Raw genomic sequence first — 23751 nt, forward strand, 5'->3', positions numbered from 1 at the left:
GAGAGATATTCTCAGAAAATATTGGTCGGACTCACAATCTTCCAATGTAGGGCACCAGTCCTTAATGGGAGTGTAGTAAGGTGCACCTGGCTCTTCTAACTTAGTGTTGAATGTACTCTGTAACGTGGCATGCAACCTAAAAGCATCTTGTAACCAAAACTTCTCAAATGATCATCAGAATTTTTAGGTCAGCATTCACCTTCTCACTCTCAGTTTTACTAATAAGCCAGCATTTCTTGCAAATTCTCTCTCTCTCTCTCTCTCTCTCTCTCTCTCTCTCTCTCTCTCTCTCTCTTTCAGCCTTGATAGATAATTATAAACTGAACAGCAAATTTTTATCGATTGGCATGTAACACAGTACCCACTGATTGCTCTCATGGTGTGGCAAAAGTATTCATGAAGTTGTCTGTCAGTTGTCTGGATGCCGAGCTTTCCATATTCATTCGCACAAAAGTCGATCGATTTGTGCTCTAGCGATGGACCTAACTGAGGTGTAGGGCTATCAATTTTACCACGGATCCACCATCAGCTTGCGACATTATTTTTCTCAAACTTCTGTGACTCACTCTTAACCATGTAAAACAGCCTCATTAGGTGGAATAAAATATTACAGTTCGCCCGATCAGGAGAGGACTAATGTATCTCCTTTCACCTCACGGCTTTGCACATGAATTGTCTAGTCTTGTAGAAGTGAATAGACCTTGATGTCACTCATGTCTGCTTAGCTTTATATTGATGGCTGAATGTTGCAGAGTTGCTTGTATTCTGTTCGGCTTATAAGGCATTCTACCGCCTCTTCCATTGTGATTTATCTTGCGTATTGCGCCTTAATAATTCTCTGGTACACATTTAGATACCGAAACAGACGGCAGTTATACCCGGTACAATATAAGGAATTAAGCAGACAACGAAGACGCACCGGTATACCTGTTAAAGTCATCTATACCAACATGGGCACAACTCTCTCTCTCTCTCTCTCTCTCTCCATCTGCTAAACGAAAAAAAACAAAAAAACACTGTTCTGTCCGTCAAGTATTTTTAAATCTAGGAAAAAAATACAGAGACATGATAAGTGACTTTTTCCTAACACCTCTGGGACATAAGAGTTTTTCATCAATGCTACTTCGTGTTCGCGTCTTTTCTACAGTTTTATGAGTTCCAGCCATCTCGGTACGACTATTCAGTTAAGAGTGCGTCATTGGAGCCTGGGTGTTAATGCTGTCTTCATCAATATTTTCATGGTCGGGACAACTCAGCTTACTCCAAATAGCTATATTCAGCTGAAAGTGTCATGAGCGTCTGAGAGTTCACACGTCAATAAGCAACTATACATCATGCAAGTAAGGTTAATCTTCCCTCCAAGGGAGTCTTTTTTTTTTTTCCCCTTTCTAACTACATTTGCACCTCACGAATCGAGAACGAGGTAATGTTTAACTTGACTGTGTGTGTGTGTGTGTGTGTGTGTGTGTGTGTGTGTGTGTGTGTGTGTGTGTGTGTGTGTGAACAAAAAGACACATTTAACCAAATTTTACGCAGGGTCGAAAGTCTTCCCTGTAACTGACCTCCTTTTTTTCAGAGTAAGAAATCAAAGGTGAAGGTCACATGGCAGGGGAGGCGGTGGCTGAATCGGTAGAAAGGAGGCCTGCAGGCCTAATGAACCCAGGTTCGAACCCAGGCTGGGGCAGGGAATAGTTTAAGGATTTGAATGTCATAACAAGCAGACTTTTCTGATCTAACAGATGACCAGCCGACATGTCATAAAAGTACCTCCGCTAATACCAGTACACCAGTCCTGTAAGAGACAGCCCTAGCATGTATTCAATATGGATGGTGGGTGTTAGCGCCGAAGTGGTGACGTGTCGAGATGCAGGAGAACTACCGGGCCCCAAGGAGGACTACTGGGACTTGGGAATAGGCACTGAAGCCTTTGCCCAGGGTTGGACATATTTAAAAAAAAAAAAAATCAAGTTAGGAACTATACCATTGTCGCAGATTGTTTTGCCTATATCAGTGCTAACCATAGCTTGGACTGCTTTGATCTATATCACTGCTAACCATACAGTGGACTGCTTTGGATTACATCAGTGCTAACCAGTCATAACGAGAACTACTTTGGTGTGGTCACATATAAAGATGGGGCTCTGGGTCGGGGCCACAGCTGATTTCTTAACATTACGAAAAGAACCTCCAACATGTCAAGTTTCACTGGGGAGGTAAGTTCACTAATTGTAACCTTGATAAAGTTTATGGTCTGTGCTTGAACGAAAACCACCGCCAAAACTGAATGTGGAGACGGAAACGGAGGAGCGAAAAGGTTCGTTGGTGAGCATCGTAAAAAAAAAAAAAAAAATCTACTGTGGATAAAGAAATAGATGATGGAATGTTTCGTTGGTGGGCATCGTACTAACAAGCACCGATTGTGGAAGCTGGAAGAGAAGAAAGAATAGTTTCACTGTTCATCATAGTAACAAGAAACACCAACTGTGGAAGCGGAAACAGAGTAGTGTAAAATGTCTGGTTAGCATCACAACAAAAAACACCAGCTATAGACGCGGAAATTGTGTAAAGTTTTGTCGGTTAGCACAGTATCAAAATCGGTAAGTTGGGAAGCTGAAACAAGGGAATGATAAAAAGTTTCGTTGGTTAGTATCATAACAAAAAAGCACCAACTGTACGATGAGAAACAGAATGGTACAAACTCTCATTGGCAAGTATCGCACCAGAATGCAGCGAGAGTGGAAGCTGAAACCTAGGAGTAGAAAGTTTTATTGGTTGGCATCGTAGTAAGGAGCAGCGACTGTGGCAGCTGAAACACAGCAGTGCAATGTTTCCTTGGCTGGCCTCGTACCAGAAAGTAGCGACAGTGCATATAGAGGTAGCATGGTGAAACAAGCCCTAAAGAAGCGCGGCAGCCGTACAAACATACATTCATCCATCCCAACCCCTCCTGTCTCCATTGTCTGCTTCGTCGTCTCGGTCCCTAATTAATGGTCTTTGTCTCCTGCATAAGAATAGGAGATGGAGGAGGGGTGGAGAAATGTCGGTGATGATGATGATGATGATGATGATGGTGAACTGAACTAGGAATGCAGTTGAAAGTGACGGATATAAAGAGAAAAGAATAAAAGTGGTAAAAAAAAAATGATGCAGACTGTGACAACGACAGTAATTATGTTGATGATGAATGATGATGATGATGTAATAAAGGAGAGATGACGAGAAAAGTGAAATGACAAGGATAATAGGAGTAGAAAATATTGATGTTGCTAGTGTGATAATGATGATGATGGTAACAGAATGGAGGATAGATGAAGAAAAGAAAGTGCTGTTTAAGGAGTAGAATAAGGGATGAAGAAAAAGAAAGTGCTATTTAAGACGTAGAATAAGGATGGAAAACTTGCTGGGAACTATGTGACGATGATGATGATGATGGTGACGATTATGGCATAGAGGAGAAATGAAGAGGGAATAAATAACTATCAGGAATAAGTAAAGAGAGGTAGAAAATATCAGTGACGATGATGATGTTGATGATGATAAAGGAAGTAATGGGGAAGGACAGAAATAATGAGTAGGGTAAAATTTATCAACAGAATGAGAATGAGAGAAAACCAGTGATTATTATGAGATGATATTTCTAATGACGTATAAGATAAAAGATGATGACAGAGTAATTGAGATGATGATGATTCCGGCAAAAACAATCATGATTCCGATAATGACGAATAATGGTTGAGATCATGAAGGAACTGATGGTACTTAGGAGAGTTAAAGCGGGAAGCCATAAGGGTAAAGTATGGAAGATGGGCTGATTAACACGGTGATTTGGGTGGAGAGAGAGAGAGAGAGAGAGAGAGAGAGAGAGAGAGAGAGAGAGAGAGAGAGAGAGAGAGAGAGAGAGAGAGAGAGAGGACAACGGTGAAGATCATAAAATAAGAGGAGCAGCAAAAAGTAGAGGGCAATATACAAGAACTGAAAGAAAAAATATGGATAAATCTTACATGACGATGATGATGATAATGGATGAGGCGGAACAAAAAAGTAGTGAGGAAAATATACTAAGAATTGAAGTAAAAATTGTAAACAGATACTGTATGATGATGATAATGATGATGATGATGATGATGAGGAGGAGGAGGAGGAGAAGGAGGAGAAGAGGAGGAGGGAAAAAGTAGGAAGCAAATATACGTCTGCGATCATCTGGATATTTTCAGTAAAAAAAAAAAAAAAAAAAATACATTCCTCTTATTCGATTCAAATCAAGTTTGGAGTGGTTATTTACCTCCCTGAGCCACATTGTTTGACATTTTTTTTTTTTAATGGTAGCCATGTTTGGCCGATATTGGATTTTTCAGAAGTCACACACAAAAAAACTCTCGAACCACTGAATGGAGAAGTTTAAGATCATGCGCCATTAACCAGACTGATGTGGAGAACTAAATTTGTTAATATGATTACACCCCATATTGGTTTTTGGCCGCCATATTGGAGTACGGTATGTAAAAATAAAATCATTAAAAAATCTTCTTATCCAGAACCATTAAGTGCTACACTTTGAAATCTTGCAAAAATGACAGGAGATGAACCAAGTTTGTTCATGGGACTGAAATCCTTAAAGTCATGTGGCCTCCATAATGGCTTCCTGAATTTATAAAATCGCCCTTCAAACTTCCCCTTTTCAGGAACCGCTGAATGCAGTACTCTGAGATTTTGCAGGTATGATCGCACTTCCATGGTGAACTAAAGGTGTTTTGATATTTCAGTTCGTAGTGCCTTATATCTACCACACTGGATTATTTAAAAATTTCAAAAAAAATGAAATAAAAATTCTTTTACTCCAGAACCATTACGCAGTGAACTTTGATTTTTGTTTACACATGACCGAGTATATAATGAACAAAAGTTATTTGTGGGATTAAAATCCATCAGGATTTATGGCCGCCATACTGTTTATTTTTCCCTTCCAAGTCCGAAAAAATCACTCAAAAACTTCACAACCAAACCGCTTATCCAGTCCAAACCAAATTGGGTGAGTTAATTTATCTGTATGACCTGCGAATTTTGGCAACATTTTTCAGCTGCCGTCGGCCGTGTACCTGCGTCGCACTGGCTTCCATCACAACCAGACCGCACTTCCAATCAAAACCAATTTTTGTGAACTTATGTACCCCTGTGAACGCCATGTTCTGACAAATCTTTCTGCCGCCGTTGACCGTTCAGATTTTTTTTTTTTTTTTTAATTTAGACGATTTTTTTTCACTGAACAATTTTATGATCATCAGATGATTTTATCAGATGATATACCTTACCAGACGATTTTTTTTTCATCAAGCGACTTGTTGTTCACATGATCTCTGTTCATCAGACTATTTTTGGTCGGGTGATATTGCTTAGAAGACTATTCTTGTACATCAGACATTTTAATCATCGTCATCATCATCATCATCAGACATTTTAATGGGACATTTTAATCTGACGATTTTCATTAGAAAAAGGTTCATAAGACGATTTTCATCAAAGGATTTTTTTGTTCATTGAAATTCTCGTTCGGACGATTTTTTTTATTCAGACGATTTTTTTCATGGCGATTTACCTTCTGACGATGTTTTGTTCATCAGATGATTTTCCATCAGTTTTTTTTTTTTTTGCCTACCAGACGGTTTGTGATCAGACGATTTTTCATCATATGATTTTTTGTTCATCAGACTATTTTGGATCAGACAACTGATGTTCATTAGATAATTTTTGTTCAAAAGCCTTTTCACACAATTAGTTGTTCAGACGACTTTATTCAGACTGTTTCTGTGCATTACTTTGCGTCCTGTAGAGGTTAAAACTACACGATCTTAATTTCAGATTATCTGAATACTATTACAGACTCTTTCACTGTTCACAAAGTCATAATTGCATTCTAAAGCATTATTGCTGTACGGGAAGTATAAAACAAGATTAGGTAGCAGGTTATGCCTGACCAAGAAGCCATACATTGCTGAATAGCAACGTGAAATTAGCTGCACTCACGAACAATTTAAAAAAAAAAAAATAACTCTTTTATGATCGGGACAACTCATGCAGTTTTTCTTGCTACAGGTAGACGATTTTTATTCATCAGTGTTAGTCATAGAACTCCGAGTTTCAGTAATGGTATAATTTAACTTATCATTGTCGGAGCAGTTCTATTATTCGATCCTACCTAACCCATGATGACTTTATTCAGCTGCGAGTGATTCATAGGAACCACAGTGGTAAATGTATAAGAAAATCCGAGTGTAAATAATTAAAAAATCTGGAAGGCTGCCAGATCAAGAAAGTTGGAGTTATTTATTTTACTCTACAATACATTACAGGATATAGTTCACTGAAGGGGATGTGAGGATGGAATTCTCTTCAAATTTTAGACCAGGAATTCATATGATTTGCTAAAAAGGAAAGCAGACATCCGTCCAGGTATTAGTGGCTTGTGTGTACCGTCATGTAACAACAATCACCATACCACAAACTATGTCTCCTTTCCCTGCTTTTGATATCATAATACCCAGTTTCAATAATCACAGCTCCATTGCTCTATCCATACCTATCTCTCCTCTCCACGGCAACATTTTTCCACACACCTCACCTACTTCTGTACCCTTTCTCGTTTTGAATTTTTTATTAACTTGCTTCTTCTTTGCTGATCTCCCACTCCACTTTCACTTCCCTTCTCACAGGTCTAACCCTCCCTAAAAATGTTCTCACTGCATCTTCCTCGCCTATCATATTCTGCTAATTATCATACAATATCATCCCGTCTATTATCCTTTTTTGGAAAAATTTTCCCACACAGGTGCAGTGATTCCAACTGTATTCTTACAATCTCACGATTTTTAGGGAAAGTAATTTTTGTACAACGCCCGAAACAAATAGTTACCTGTTCATTTTTTACTACAAAAAGTGTAAAACAAACGGTAAATAGGCCTATTATTGGGCATTTAAGGAAACCTCCAGTTCGACCGCGGCAGCATGGTTACCGACGGTCCCCCTTACTGGACGCGTGGTTTACCGACGATCTCGTAGACGGAACGCCTTAGTTCGCCAACCATCAAAATTATAGGAAGCTTAACGATCCAACCTAACCTAATTTAAGCTAGCAATTCAACTTGGGGGACTTCGCCCCCCAGATCCCCAGTGATTTTAATCAGCTGGGATTGCCTATTAACCTAACCTTGAAAGTCACCTAATATATATCTATCAGGTCAAATCCCAACCTCAGTCCTATCTTACTAAGCCTAATCTAAACAATCCCATCTGACCTAACATAATCTATATTATTTTAACTTATATCAGCCGAAATTATTCAAATCTAACATATCCATAAGGAATTGAAAATTACCACAAAAGTCAGACGTGCGTTAATTGAACTTGACTGACAGTTTATCTCTTGTTCGTAACTTCACCGGAGTGATATGTGGGTGATATGTCTTTATGCATTTCTCAGGTAAAATGTTAAAATTGCCCAGTATCTGTGGTGATCAATAAAGCATAACAAATATACTGTATAAGGCCCTTTTCAGCGGGATTTTCAAGAGGCCAGCATCTGTGTGACAAAATATTTATTTATTAGCCTAACCAGGGTGACCAGCTTCGCTCGTCCATAAGTAACATTATGTAATCTTTAAACCCCAATCATCCCATAGATGTAAACCCTTATGTGCCTCTTCCGGTTACAGTTCATTAATCCTCTGGATCACCAAGCGTCATTTGGTTATATAGTTATCATCCAACGTAGGAATTAGTTTCCTGGATTTTAGAAAAAGATTTCGCGTGTCGTTCAGTGTGGTCACTGTATCCAGAGAGTGGATGTTGGGTAACTCCACTATCCAACAGTATAATGCATTTTTTAAAATATAAATCTAGTCTCTTTGGTGTAATGGTCAGGAAAGCCGTCTTTATAGCAGCAGACTCGATTTTGACTTTAAGGTGGAGCCTAGTTTTACCAACGCTGACCACTGCTGCTGCGAGATAAGGCGGGATGGAGTTGGGGGAGAAGGGGGGGAAGTTGTAACTGGAGAGAGGATGTGAATGGAGAAAGGGAAAGGGGTTATACGAGATTTCGGTTTACTTAGAGCAGAACACATTTCGTAAAGTATATATATATTTTACTTTAAATATCGAAAGTAAAAATTTTCTTTTGCGTTTGTGAATAATTTCTTAGCGAGTTTGTAAAAAAACAAAAAAATGCCACTGCCAGTCTCACCAGCGCTGACAAAATGAAGATCATCTTGAAGAGGCGGAGGATAAAACAGAGGCAGAAGATGCACCGATTAGGGTCACAACGTTTGGTTTAGTCAACGATGCTCTTTACCATACTTCCATGTCTTCTTGTTACACCCTCACTCACGAAGCGACAGAGGATGTTATGTTTTGATCATCGTGTGTGTGTGTGTGTGTGTGTGTGTGTGTGTGTGTGTGTGTGTGTGTGTGTGTGTGTTTGAACAAAATAAATCATTTTTCATCCGATTTTAGCTAAACATCGTGGAAAATATGAAGGTCAGGCTAATGATTGACCTGATTTTTATAGAACAAAAAGTTAAAGGAGTCACAAAGAAAGCTGCATCAAAGTTTTATCAGTGAAGACCAGCTTAAACAGAGGCTATCCGATTTAGACCAAAACTGGTGGAAGGACTCAGCAAAAGGCAAGAACGAAGATAGTCAGATTTAATAACAATCGGTGAAACGTCAGTGTTACAGGGTAAGTTAAATTACTGTCTGTTTATATGTGTATGAACACAGCCATGATGGTAGCTAATGGAGGATCATGAAGATGGTTGATAGAGGGTTGTGAAGGTGGTTGATGGGGGGAGGGGGTCGTGAAGGTGACTGATCGGGGTCGTGAAGTGATTCATGAAGAATCGTGGAGTGGCTGAGGGAGGATTATGAAGGGTGGTTCATGGGAATCGTGAAGGGGATTGATAGAGGTCGTAAAAATGGTTGATTAAGGGTTGTAAAGGCGGTTGATGGGGGTCGAGAAGACTGATAACTAGAGGATCGTTATGTAAGTTGGTTGATTAGGTTGACAGAAGGTGATGTAAAGATGGCTGATGACGGAAATTGTGGGGTGAGACGTGAATGTTAGGCCGAGGTAGGAAAAATGAGCGGTGGGGGAATTCATTTGAGTTTGGGGTAATGGGGCGCGAATGAGAAAGGGAGTGAGACGAAATGAAACTTGGCAAGACACGAAAGATGGTAGTGGTTAAGGTTGGGGCGAGCGCTGAGGTGATTGAAAGGGGTCTTAAAATTAGGGGCGAGGGGGGGGGAGGGCTGGTAAATGGGAAGGGGGCGGCTGGTGGTTGAAGGTTGGGGTGGGGGCGATGTCGCGATTTTAGAGAGGGTAGGTGGTAGTGAGGGGCGAGTAGTTGGTGGTTGATGGGGAGGTGGGGGAAGGAGGTTTGAGAGGGGGTGGAATCGTAAAGTCAAGAGAAGGGAATAGTGAGGAGGAAGATGTGGATGGTGCAGGGTGGGGACTGATGATGTCGGGATGGTGATTTAAGATTTTTTGGGGAAAGAAGTCGATGAGAAAGGGTACTGAGGGATGGTTAGGATGTGGGGAGGTGTTGTTGAGGGAACTGGGGGACGGGAAGTCAAAGGGAGGGGGTGGTGAAGAGCAAAGGGGGGGTCTTGTGTGTGGCATTGGTGTAGCCGAGGGGAGGAAGGACAACAAAAACCACCACAGTCGAATCAGGTGCACATCGGAATTCAATATATCCGTGTGTGTGTGTGTGTGTGTGTGTGTGTGTGTGTGTGTGTGTGTGTGTGTGTGTGTGTGTGTGTGTGTGTGTGTGTGTGTGCGGACGGGCGTGCTGGCGGGCGTGCGGGCGTGCGCAGTGTATCTTCTGTCCCCTGTTTACCGTACCATTGCCAGCATTTGTATATGGTACAAAGGCTGGCTCACTTGGGTAAATGTGGCTCAGTAAGTTTGTTTACATCGAAGTTTCTGGTCAAACACCAGTTTCAGTGATGAGATCTTGAAGTCTGAGATTCCCGTTACATGATCATGGTTGGTATATACTCGTATGCTTGGCGTATGCATATTATATCCGTACGAAACATAGTGGCAATGTTTGCAATATTTTCAGTGCTGCAGTTGCATGTGTTGATGATGATGGTAACTGTGTTGGAACGTACCGGTAATTCTGGTCAGCTGAAGCACAGGTGCAACAACATAATTTCTGAGCCATATTTTTTGAGGTACTTAATTCAGGCACGATATGCACACATTAAGCATTGAGAGAAATACGTAAAATTTACACAAGGTAATATGTGTATAAGATTTTGAGTTGTTCATAAGTGAGACCAGACTGGGGTCGACCGGTTCAGACGAATCCTCATTCCTTCCGTGGGTCTCTTAATTGACGATTGTAAAGGAACAATACTCTTATGGACGAATTCAAAGTGTTTTGACACGATTATTAATTAAACCCCATGCCTGGAAACCTCTGGATCATGATAGAAATTCTTGCTCATTTCAGAGAAGGTACAGTACCTTCCCATCACCTTTAAATATACTGCTCTCCCTCTCTCTTCGCCCCCTCATGCACACCTTCCGTCAAACGCAAACAGGATGAGCCCCCCCCTCCCCCCTCCACATTGCAAGAAAAAATGTAATAATGGTTCTGAGGGCTTGATAATGATCCGAGCCGGTATAATCCTCTTAATCCAAACCTAAAACTGGTGCTCGCTAAACCCATTATTACTGTAGCCTCAGCACCAACACCTGACGGCAGGCTCGTACACAATATATATATATATATATATATATATATATAATATCGATGAGACGTTAGGTCTCTTTTTCAATCCTACGGTTGAACACTGAATTAAAGAATTCGTTCAGTTCATTTTCCAAACATACTGTCATCCTGACACTCTCTCGTACATACTTTTAACCCCTTCACTCCGATAATCAATGGTGTGAGCTTGAGCTTACTTCCTCCAGACGAGGTTTATGAATGTTGTCTGTAATCGCTCCTGTTCGAATAGCATCTGTTAAGCAAATATTGTTGTCTGAAAGTATAAAAAAATAACACGGTCTCGAAGTGAACTGGCTAATAACACTCGGCAGTTTTCCATCACCTCCACAATCTGTATCACGCTCTTCATTCCACATCTGTCTCTGTTTAGTGATTTATCAAACTCATGAACGCGGCGTACAACTTCTTTCCATTCTCTAAATTTCCCTGTACTGTCAACTATGCAACCATCCAGTAACATTCAATTCAGTTTGGAGGACTGTAATCTCACCTTACTTGTTTAAAACCCTAGATGTATAAAATGATTATTATGTAAGATCTTACTAAAATCTTTTTAAAGTAACCAGCTACATTCAGCGAGGTGGAAGGGTAGTAAACGTTTCATTAGTTCGGAGCCTCAAGCGTGTAAAAGGATTATTATGTTAAAACCAAGAAATACTCAAGCGAGTCGGAAGTACTGTAATATGATTCGATAGGTAGGAGCCTCAGAGGTGTACAGTAAAACGATTATTGTGTCTACCTCCAGCAAATCATGCAAAAGTAACCAATAATATTCAACTGAGATGCATAACAACTTCGTTTTTGTTGTTCGGATCTCCAGACGTGTAAAGGGATTATCCTCCAGATGTCTAAGAGGGATATCGCTTTAAAAACTAATGAGATCTTGCTACACTAACCAGTAATATCCAGGTGGGTTATGACTGTCTGAATCTCGGTTCATGGTTGGGAACTCCATGCAGACGTGTTAAAGGATTATTGTGTCACAACTTAATAATCAGGCGAATTGGTAGGGTTGTAATCTGCTTAACTTACTCGGAACCTTAATTGCGTAAAAGGGTTGCTGTGCCCAACCCTAGTTATATTCTAGTGAGTTGTGAGGGTTGTTTTCTCTCTTCATTTAATCGGTATTGCAAACCTATAAATGCAATATCATGTCCAAACCTAGTAATATTCTTGCGAGCTGAGAGGGCTGTTATCTCGCTTCATTAGTTCGACATCCCCGACATGTAAAAGGATTATTGACCGCAACTGTATCTGGCTACATTTCCAGGATTCTCTACGACGCACAATGTTCCCAGTGGAGCTCCAGGCTGGTACTTGTCAAAGATCTTAACCCCTTCAACCTAGTGTCGTATTTTCTTTTAATTCTTCTTATTTCCACACGGTTTTCTTCAACTTTAAGGGGGATCTCTAGTAGTGAAGTGGTCAATAAAGGCCCTTTAATTCCTCCATTTAATCATTTCCCCCCAAATCTGGGTATACTCCTCCAGAAATAGCAAGAATAAAGCAGAAAGTACGTCGCCGGAGTGCTGTGCTTACCCAGTTTCAATGATAGTTCGCAGTTTTCAAAAACCGCAATCTTTTTCGTTTTTTTTTTCTTTCACGTTAATTTTCACCATTGTTGCGCTGCGAAGAGCATGATAGTTGAAACCTGTATGTCTGAAGACTAAGCTACTGTACTGTTTACACAAGCAAGATTTTGCATTACCTAACAACATCACTCCGAACACGTATTTTGTATTCTGATCACCATGAACCTTTGAAGAAGCTTTTCAAGTGGGGAAATCATAGACTTCATTATCCGCGTCACTGTAAGGTTTACCTTGAATAAAATCGCCGCTGGCAGGAAGCACTGCATGGGATAAAACGTCGACGTATCGAGGAGGCTAAGCTTTAGAAAATTTTATGAATGTGAAGTCTGGTATTGTTGGCTGGTCTTTTGTTACCAGACGTCAATACTCCCCGGGGTCGTATTCATAAAACGTCTTAAACAATATACAGATAAAGACATAAGACCTTCATATCTGGAGAATGTGTTTTTCGTGCTTTTCTCACTTCAACATTAACTTAAATTTTACTGAAATTTCTAGTACTATATTTGTATGACCGAAGACAGAGTTATAAATAATAGCTCCTATACGGAACTGAAGCTTAGGAGAGTTTATAAATACGGCTTGTGCTCCAGTGTTGTGGATGTGGTCAGTACTTTATTACGCACCGTCCCAAAAAGCCTGGCGGTGCCTAATGAGATTTTGGTTAGATGATCGATTGCATTAACACTCCCAGGCTCCTTTACTCACCCATAGCTGAATACTCGTAAACTCGAATGGTTTAAACAGTGTTTCTCAAACTTTTTCACTTTATTCGTCACTTGTGGGGCTCTTAACATCCTTGCGGACTCCCTTCAGTTTTCTCTCAAGCCCCTCACAAATAATGATGAAAAAAAAAAAATAATAGGTACTCTCTGTTTATTTTAATGCTTAACAACTATCAATCGGAATGCATATTTTCTTATATATCAGTGGAATGGATGGCACTGTTTGCTTTCAGACAGTCGACTGATTTGAGGCTGTCACTGGTAACGCACATCTCATATCTGGGTCCACATCCAACCGGTTTCGGCCTTTACAATTTATATTTAGAAGGGTGGAGAAACCAGATTCACAAATGTTGTGGAAAATGGCAAGAGAACTCTAAGTGCGATTTCACTGACACTCTGATTTAGTACTTACTCTAGCCCGCAATGGCCCCCCTAAAATCCTGCTGTGGCCCCCTTGGGGGCCATGGCTCCCAGTTTGAGAGTCAGTGCTAACCGATCTGTAGTTCTTTTTGTGCACCTTCTCGAAACCCTGGCGGTAGCTAATGAGATCTTTGCTTAGCTGCTTAGCTAGTCAACAACATTAACACTCTCAGGCTTCTTTCTTCACTCTTTGCTGAAAAAAATTGTCAAACGTTCAATGGAATAGGATACATGACTTGTCCCGATCATGAAAGGGGTTAATGGTACTAGTATTAACACCCATGGACTCTTATATTTTCTCTCAGATGACTAAAATCGTCTGAACGTTGCTGGATTAACGTACTAAAGAAGACGAAACAATGAGATAGTAAACTGTGTTTCGTATAGTGCTGGGTCTATTAACCCTACATAGAGTACAGCGATAGTTGTATAATAACTGTAGTAGTGTAACCCCTGTCTGATAGCCGAGCAGACTCATCAACAGGAGGCAAGCAACTACACCTGCAGGGCCGTCCCTTGCGATGAACCAATGTTCCCTGACGGTGGACGGCTCCTAGCCACAGCGAGGCGTGGGAAAAACTGCGACTCTCCATCCAATAAACAGGATCACCGTAACAGGCTCCACATCACCCTGTCATTTGGTTCTATGGTTACCACCCAACTTTGTGATTGTTTCCTGGATTGCTGGAAACGACTGGGCTGGTCGCTCGGTGTATAGTCACCTAAGAAAGAAGCAAGCGGCGCTACATCAAGTTAGCGGATGATGGTCACCACCACTTGCCACTAGGTGACTGGAAGTGTAGGGTACGCTGTTATTGTTGTTATGGCTGTTAATGCTGCTGCTGCTGATGATGATGACGATGATTATAATTATCTTTTGTATTACTAGGTAAGAAATTAGTGGAGCAAGATAAGAGAGGACTTCTTCCGTATTGTAATACTGATGCTGATAGGCATATAGTGAAATGTCTCCCAAATTAACCACTCCAGTATATTGACATCTATTTCATTTTAGCCACTTCAGCATGAGGGCGTATTATATTTCCTGTTCTTTTCTATCTCTAGATGATTTTATTCACACCTTTGTAGAAACTTTTCGAACTGAGGGTTTAGATATGGCCCTCATAAGCACCTCCGCTTTTAGAGGCCTACATGTCCTAATATGAATAGAGTCTTACGGTTGCAAAAAGAAATAAACAGTAAAATATGACTTCAGTTAATCCCTTGTATTTCCATTAATTCCCTCTGTATGATGTCGTCCTCCTACTTTCAGATGACTTTACTATCCTCAAGGGTTCAGCCCAGCAGTGAGATGACGTATTTGAATTTCAGACATATATCAATTCCAGATAATGTAATTTGGCTCGACAGCCATCTGGTGGAGAAAAGGTTAATGATGGTTACATTTCACCCTTCTAGTTGGCAGGGTCTCTCTTAAGCTGGAAAATACTGTATGCAGCTAGAAGAATAAAACAGATTCCTTAAATTCTTTCTTTTCTTTTCTTTTTTTTTCTTTGCTATAATCTTGCTACCTTCGAAGAACTGTATCAAGCTTTGGAGAGAATTTTCAATCTGAAGGAGTCAAATATACACGTTGACTTCACTAACCCCTTCATCACAGTGCGCTCCTCTTTGTCGAAAAAAACTGACTGATAGTAGTTAGAATTATTTCGAATAATATTTAAAACTACGTCCCCGAACTGCCTCCTCAAGCTGAAGAAGGCACCCGTTCATTCCACTGACGTATGTTTTTATTTTATTCTTACTGCCTCCTGACGTCACTAAATCAACTTGAGATAGAAGTTTCAAATCGGAGGGGTTAAAGATAGCCATAACAAATTTACCCCTTGCACAGTTAAAGGTTCTCCTAAAGTTGAATTCAATCGTCTGGTGGTAGCTTGATTAATATTAGGAATGCGTCATGGGACTGAAGGGGTTAATAAAAAAAATCCTCTCACTTATGGGAACTCACCCGCACCATTACGCTATTCGTCTCACTTGCCTTCACCTTCAACCACTTTACCCCCAGCTCTACCTCACCAGCCTCAACCACGACCTACCTCACCAGTCTCACCCACAGCCTACCTCACCAGCCTCACGCTCAACTTACCTCACAAGCCTCACCCTCAACTTGCCTCACTAGCCTCACTTTCAAGCTTCATCATCAGCCTCACCCACAGCCTACCTGACCAGCCTCATCCTCAACCTACCTGACCAGTCTCATCCACAACTTACCTGACCAGCCTCACCCTCAACCTACCTCACCAGCTTCACCCTCGGCCTACCTCACCAGCCTCATTCTTCAACCTACTTCACCAGCCTCACCCTCAACTTACCTCACCAGTCTCATCCTCAACCTACCTCATCCATCTCACTTCAGTCTTCCTCACCAATCTCACCCGTAAGCTACCTCACCCAATTCACCTTTATCCTGTCTCACCTAACTCACTCTCAGACTACCTTACCGGCCTCACACTCAATCTTCCTCACCTGCCACAGTCTCAACCTATTCACCTGCCCCCTTTTTGCCTGAGAGTTGAAGGGTGATTGAGAGGACTACTCGTGTGACCTTAGGAGACTCCCTAGCACATCACCCTTCCCAGTTTACGTTTGCATTTGGCTAGTTTACCCCAACTATCCCACGATGCCTTTTTAATGACATTTTTACTGTCTCCTGTGGGATTTTGTTCAGCTCAAGGGAGACTTTTGGACCTTGAGGGGTTTGATTACAACTTTGTTTATCCTCTTTACGTTAAGAGATCCCCCTCCCTCGTTGAAGTAATATCGTCTGCTGGTAACTTGAATAAAACTAAATATACGTTATTGTGTTACACGGTAGCTCCTACTGAATATTATTCCAAGAAGATCTGTTGATAGTTTTATACGATATGGGCAACGTACAAGAGAGCACTGTGAGTACCGTGCAAAACAAACCACTATGGAAAAGTTATCAGGCCCCCTCCTAAACTCAAAAGAATACGACCCAAAGAGATATCTATAAAAAAAACGCTGCGTGGGAGTAAGAGATTGTAATAAAAATGCTTCGTGGGAGTGAGAGACTGTTGGGCAGGGAAGGTGAAAAAGGAGTAAGGAAGAAATGCATCTTATGTGTTTCTATCGTAAAGGAAGGCAGCCATTTTTTTTCACATTTCTGGAGCGGAGGAGCGAGAGGAAAACGAGTAGGCGCTGGAAGTTGTGTAGAAGTGACAACTAATGAGAAAGAGTGGAGAATTAAACTCCGATTTTTTTTTTTCCCCAAAGTACACAATATAAAAGAAGCAGTTGAGTCGTACATCAGGTTTGGAACGCGGAGCAGATGATAAAACTCCCTTATATGGAGATGACATGACAAAGTTCAGACCAGAATTAACAGCCCTTACACCGAAGCTGAAGTCCCGTCCCAGAGGAAACGAAGACTTTAGAAATTCCAAGAATGTAAAAGAACAGAAAATTCAGAAATATAAACCAACACGTCTAATGCCAAAGCTTCCATGTGAGGTGCAGGAACCCGAGGCTAATGTCACCTAACGTACGCCTCTGCTAGCAATACATGGTCACGATGCCACTGAGCGCATCATCCAACAACATAATATTGGTTCATCAACAACAGACAAGATTCACATTTTTAACCAAGTAATTGAGTAAATTTCAGAATATACAATATCTCTTTGCACGAGATTCATCGACGAAATGAAAGCTTTTAATATTATGATGCACCGGCAATGATGAGAACAAAGGGAGAATAAAGTATTTTAGAAAATTTTGTCAAGGTATTAGAAGATACTGAAAACGATGGTATTGCTACCATCATGAGGGCCAGAAGCTGTTAATGAAAGGTGTTGAACTGGGGGACATTATTTCATTGCATGCCTAGAAGACATTTTCAGGAAATGAGGTTGCTGACGACATGGTTGTTGTTAGAGAATCTGTGGAGGAACTGCTGGAGGGAAAAAAAAGATTGGTCTGAACAGAGTTGGAAATTAGGCTTCAGGATAATTACGAAGATTAGATGCTTCTGTTTAACAAACATGTTCAGCCTCTTCCTATAAAAACAGATAGAGAACTTGAGTGTACTTATGTACTAAATATTACACATGCATTAGGCAGGCAAATTAATACAATTCCAAATCATGATGACTAAATCCTATCAAGGATAGGAAATTGTGTCAGTGTAAAAAAAGACTGGTTTATAAACAGTGTGTGTGTTCCCTATTCTAACTTCCGGTTCGGAATCCTAGAATCTAAGAAAATCCATGGAAAGCTTATTTGGAGTATTCAGAGAAGAGTGGAAAGGTTAATGGTGGATGTCAAGTGGAGAGAAAGAAAGAGGTATTTTAGGTAAATAGAATAATCCAAAGTAGACAATAAAATCCCTGCAAAAGCAGGAACTGGTGTGGGTGGATCATGTCCTTTATAGAACAGGTAACAAATGGACAATCAGGGTAAAAGCGTGGCAGGCCAAATGCTGAGTGAGAGACAAGCAGATAGAGAATAAGAAGGAGAGTTGATATTCGGAAATCTGAATAGCTTCAGTTTAGCAGACCAACACTGAATAGGTCAAAGTGAGAGACTGGAGAGGTTATTGTTTCACGGAGGACTGGGTTAGACTGCTGTTGATGATGAGACAGTTAACACCTGTCATCCAGTTTATAACTGCATCATCTTTCACAATAGTTTTGTAGATATGAATATATCGGAATTTCATATTCCGTTAATGTACAAGAACTATTATTGAATCAGAGTTAATCAGCAGGTTAAGAGGGAATTATCTGTTGCTTCCACGTGCATAGTACTGTAAAGCAGATACATATAATTAGCACATACACAAGAGAACTAATAAGCACTGATACACTTGGGATAGGGCAAGGAAGTATGTCAAACACATTTATTAGGTAAAAATAAAAGTGAAAATACAATAAAAGTTGGGCTGGAATAGACAACAGAGAAACGCAAATGCCGAATGAAACAGCGGCGGATGGAACTGCAAAAGAGCGAGGGATGCAGAAAAAAAAAAAAAAAAAAAAAGAGGAAAAGGCAGAAAAAATGTTACATGGTATTGTCCGGTTTTTGGTGTTGTTGTTTCAGGTCGAATGGGAAAGTGATCAAGGTTTTATGCATTATGTTGTTGTTTTTTGATCTGTGTTTGTTGCATAAATGTTTGCTTTGTGTGGGAGAGCTGGACAACACGTGTGTGTGTGTGTGTGTGTGTGTGTGTGTGTGTAATTTATGCAGTTTCTTTTGCTGAGAGATTTTTAAAACGTTTTTCTGTTTTCTATGGGTGTGTGTGCTTTCATATGCAGTTTGTACTGTTAGGGAACATCTTTTTTCTTTTATGTGTGGGCAGTTTTAGCAACGCCGAAGACGTGCTTACAATGAATATGTCCGCGTCTATGTATGTATGTATGTATGCATGTACCGTGTGAAATCAAAGTACCTCATTAATGCCTGATCGAATTTAGCTCAGAATTGGAACGTATGCTGTGTGTGGGTCAGGGAGAAGTGATCTGATAGTAGCGCAAATCATCAAAAATCAAGGTCAAAGTCAGGGTGAGGCATAGCTGTGGTCTTTGAGCACTGTTGATTTAGTTTAGGGTGTATTTTTTCTGGTTATGGTTGGGGCATTCCCGCTTTTTTTTTAGTGTTTCATACGATTTCTGTTGCTGCAGGCTATCTTACTTTACTGTGTGTGTGTGTGTGTGTGTGTGTGTGTGTGGGTGTGTGGGTGAGGATCATTTCTAAATGCATTCAGTTTGTTACAGACTATTTTCCCTGTTTCCCTTGTATTTTCGTTTATTCTTGATGGTAAATTTTTATAATCATAGGAGGGCCACAATATATATTTTTTCAGACTATGCAGTTTCTGATGTTACGGTCAATTTTATGTTATTTTAGTTTTTCCTTATTATGAATGTGAAGTTGGGGATACAATGAACTTTGCTCGGGACGTATATAATTTATATTGTAATGGATATTTTTCCCATTTTTTGTATTTTTCTTGATTCTTTTTCTCACATTTTGAGGGTGTGCTTTTGTGCATGTGAAGGTTTAGGTATGCAATTTTTTTTTTTTTTTTTTACGTATCATGACATTTTTATACCATGGATACTACTTTTCCGGTCATTTAATCTCTCTCTCTCTCTCTCTCTCTCTCTCTCTCTCTCTTCCTTACACTGTTATTGTGCATGGGGTGTGGATATTGTGGAATCGGTTCAAGATGTCTGTAGTTTCTTTTGTTACGTTTAATAATGTGTATGTTTTTTTCCCTATTATCTTCGCATTTTTTAGGCCATGTTTTTGTGCATGTGGCACTGACATCTGGGGATAAGTTTAGAAGGAATAAATGCTTTTTCGTGTGCGTGGACACTTTGTTAACTCTCTTTTTATGTATTTTTTCTGCAGTACAGGTTGGTGCATATTTTGTGTACAGTATGTGGTCACGAATATGTTGTCAATGAAAATTATTATCTCTCACCTTTCTTTTTTTTTTTTTCTTTTTTTTTTACCCTCTATGTTTTTGCGTAATGTTGTGTTGAAAACTTTTGTATGTGTGTTTTTGTGGACATGCCTTTATTTCTATGGTGTGTGGTTTTGTGTATGCGGTAGCGGGAACATTTGACTGCGTGTTTTCATTCTCTCTCTCTCTCTGCTGTGTGTTTTTGTGCATGTGGTGGTGTGTGGACATTTGGGAATCGTTTTCGGGATGCATATTTACGTGGCCGACTGCTCCGCTCTGTTTGGTTTTGCTATTTCCATATTTCCGCAAGCGATTTCCCATTTCCATAAAGATATACGGATAGGCGGGTTAAACAGATATAGAGGGGAGTGTGGAGAGAGAGAGAGAGAGAGAGAGAGAGAGAGAGAGAGAGAGAGAGAGAGAGGCGCACCCACGCACGTGTGTGTGGGGGGGGAGGAGGTGTGCCGGGGTATGTTTGTTTGCGGGCGTGAACAAAATAACTCATAGTTTTACCCTATCCTAACCAAACATGGTGCAAGGGTTGAAGAACTGCCGAGGGCATGACCAACTGTTTTTGAGAACAAGAATTCAAAGGTCAAGATCTTAGGGCTAGTTCAGAGTCTGACCTAACAAAATCAATTTCAACACTTTCTCTCTGATTCCGACCAAACCTGCCGGAAAGGTTGAGGGTATGACAAAAGCAAAGTGGCCTGATTTTGAGAGTAATCAGTCAAAATTCAAGACAGGGCACGTTCAAAATCCGACTTGTGTATCTGTGTGTGAGCAAAATAACTAAAACAGTTTTATCTTATTTGGAAGACTTGATGGAAACACTGAGGATCAGCCAGAGTGTTGACCAGTTGTTTTTGAGAACAACAGGTTAAAGGTCAAGGTCACCTGACAAGGTCAACTTATAGTCTTTGTCCGATTTAGATCAACGTTAGTGGAAACATTCAGGATAAGGCAAGTACGAAAGGATGCAATTTTGAAAACAGATGAAAAAGTCAAGGTCACAGGTAAAATCGAATGTCATACTCACATGGCAAGGTCATCTGATCAACAGCATTGATCCTCATGAATCGTGTAATCTGATTTTTTGAGGAATTGGTGGAAGGTAAAGGACCGGGAATATGAAAAGTTCAGCCCTTAAACCAGTTGGTGGGCGCCGGTATTGCTCTCTGAGTGCTATTTCGTGTTTTCATTTATTTATATATCGTTTCATTCTGGCTATCCCCAAACAATTTTATCTTGTGTGGGGTCGACCCCTTGTACTGGAAGGGAACGAAGCAAACTCCCTTATCCCTGTACGTACGATCTATCTATCTATCTATCTATCTATCTATCTATCTATATATATATATATATATATATATATATATATATATATATATATATATATATATATTTATATATATATATATATAATATATTTATATATATATATATATATATATCTATCTATCTATCTATCTATCTATCTATCTATATATATATATATATATATATTATGTGTCCGACTCTGCGCATAGGCTTCACAGCCTGCTATCAACTCCCAACAGTCTTCCTACATACCACATACCTCTACATGTCACCACTTCAGCGCCAACACCCACCGACCACATTGAATACATGCTAGGGTCGTCTCATATAGGACTGGTATATTGGTATTAGCGAGGGTATTACTACGACATGTCGGCGGGTCTTCTGGTAGATCAGTAAAGCCTGATTTAATGAAATTCAAACCCTTAAACTGTTCCCTGCCCCAGCTGGGATTTGAACCTGGGTCCGTTAGGACTGCAGGCCTCCTCTCTACCGATTGAGCCAGCGCCTCCCCTATCTATCTATCTATCTATCTATCTATCTATATAATATATATATATATATATATATATATATATATATATATATATATATATATATATATATATATATATATATATATATATTCATCTTGCGACTGCCAAAATATTTCGTTCTATATAGCCTGCTGAAGTGGTTAGTGTTTATTGACATTAAAGTTATTAAAAAAACATGAGTCAGACATACTGCTGATTTCATTAACCCACCATTTCCCTCGTTAAAGTGAAGTTTATAAAATCCGAGCGTAATGGTGCAATGACGTAGGGAGGTGGTGTAGGATAGGTGCAGATATTACAGCTGCCTCTAGTTTATTGTGAGAGGCCAGTAGGGTGGAGAGGCAGATGAAGGCGGCAATAACGAGGACTTCAAGTTTATGAAGATGTACAGGACGTGAGGGTGGCGGTTGCTTTGATTTTACACTGTAGAGGCTGCATTCCTATAAACAGTTTCATGAATATTGTATTTATAGCAACAAACGACTTAACACCCAAGAGTTAGCTTTAACTGCCGACATTTTTCCACAAAGGGCAGCTTCTGAGTAATGAATATACTGTAATGGGAAACACTATGACTTACACCCCGCGTGGGTTGCTTGATTTGGGTGGGGTGTAACCTACGACCATAATGAGAGACGGGAGAGTTTGGTAACTTCCAATTCTCTTGTTTGCAGATGATAACTGTATTGTTAAGTGAAGACGAAGGGAAACTGCAAGACTTGGTGAGTGATTTTGAAAATCAAATACATACTATGATCAATAAACCTGATTATTAAAAATTATTCTAAAAATACTGTCACGTTGTGCATCTATAATATTACAGTTATTATGATTTTATTCAGAAACCAACAGTCCGCCATTATATTCCTATGTTAGATCTCGAGTGTCTGGACTGGAGGTCTTTTGTTATTGACTGTCCTCGCCATTCTACATTATATATTTATTTTTTAATCTGACTGTATGGAAAAAATAGGTCTCACATAGGACAGACTGGCCTTAGAAGAAGACACACCTGCCAACTCTCTCTGGGACCCAGTGGACGTGACACAACACCATTATCATGCCCAGTGAGCGGCCATGCTGCACTCACACTTACTGAGTGGCCACTGCTGTATCATGACAGGTTTACGTTTACAAGGTATATGAGAAACTCTGCATCAGTGTCTTCATTACTGTAATAAACTACTGTTTACCTACCTGTGTCATGGGATAATAGGCCTTGTCCTAATATAACAGAATAATCGACTAAGCATCTCGTCACCCATTACCATTGTTTTATCGTGGTCGTGGCCTGTTAGCATTACAGGATGAGAGAGCAATCCATATCAAACTCACTGGCTATAAAGAATGACGTATGCTCACCTGATCATGATTTAAGGTTAAGTTGAACTACATACTACTAGCATAGTTATCGAGTGATAACGACTCGCAGTTTGGTGCTGTGCCTCTCTCCCTGCATGGAATGGCCTCGCGTTTTACTTTAGTTTTCCACCATTGCATTGTTTGTGTAGGGGGGGGGGAGGGAGAGGGAAACCAAGGATGAGATGGAGAGATGGAGTGGAGTGGTATATGGGAGAAGGGGGAGTGAGCTGGGAGCAGGACAGTGAAATGGCGGGGGACCGAGTGCCATGGAGGCGATTTGTTTGTGGCCACCCCTTACGGGATAAAGGCCTCTGGCAATAGATAAACAGTGTTAGTCCATTAATGTTGTTCTGTAGCAGGTTATCATTCGTCTACCAGTTCTTCAGTGAATTAGTGGTTCACTTCCACACAGCATGAGTCCAGGTCATTCCATTTCTGCACCGTGATGTGTCGGTGCACTTTAAAGCAACGTATTTATCTGATTTGTTTTTGTTTAACGTAACCAGAGAGAGAGACAGAGACAGAGACAGAGACAGAGACAGAGACAGAGAC

The sequence above is a fragment of the Coenobita brevimanus genome, chromosome 70, assembly GCF_032717465.1.
Source record: "Coenobita brevimanus isolate Jiangsu-jjx chromosome 70, ASM3271746v2, whole genome shotgun sequence".
Lineage (NCBI taxonomy): Eukaryota > Metazoa > Arthropoda > Malacostraca > Decapoda > Coenobitidae > Coenobita > Coenobita brevimanus.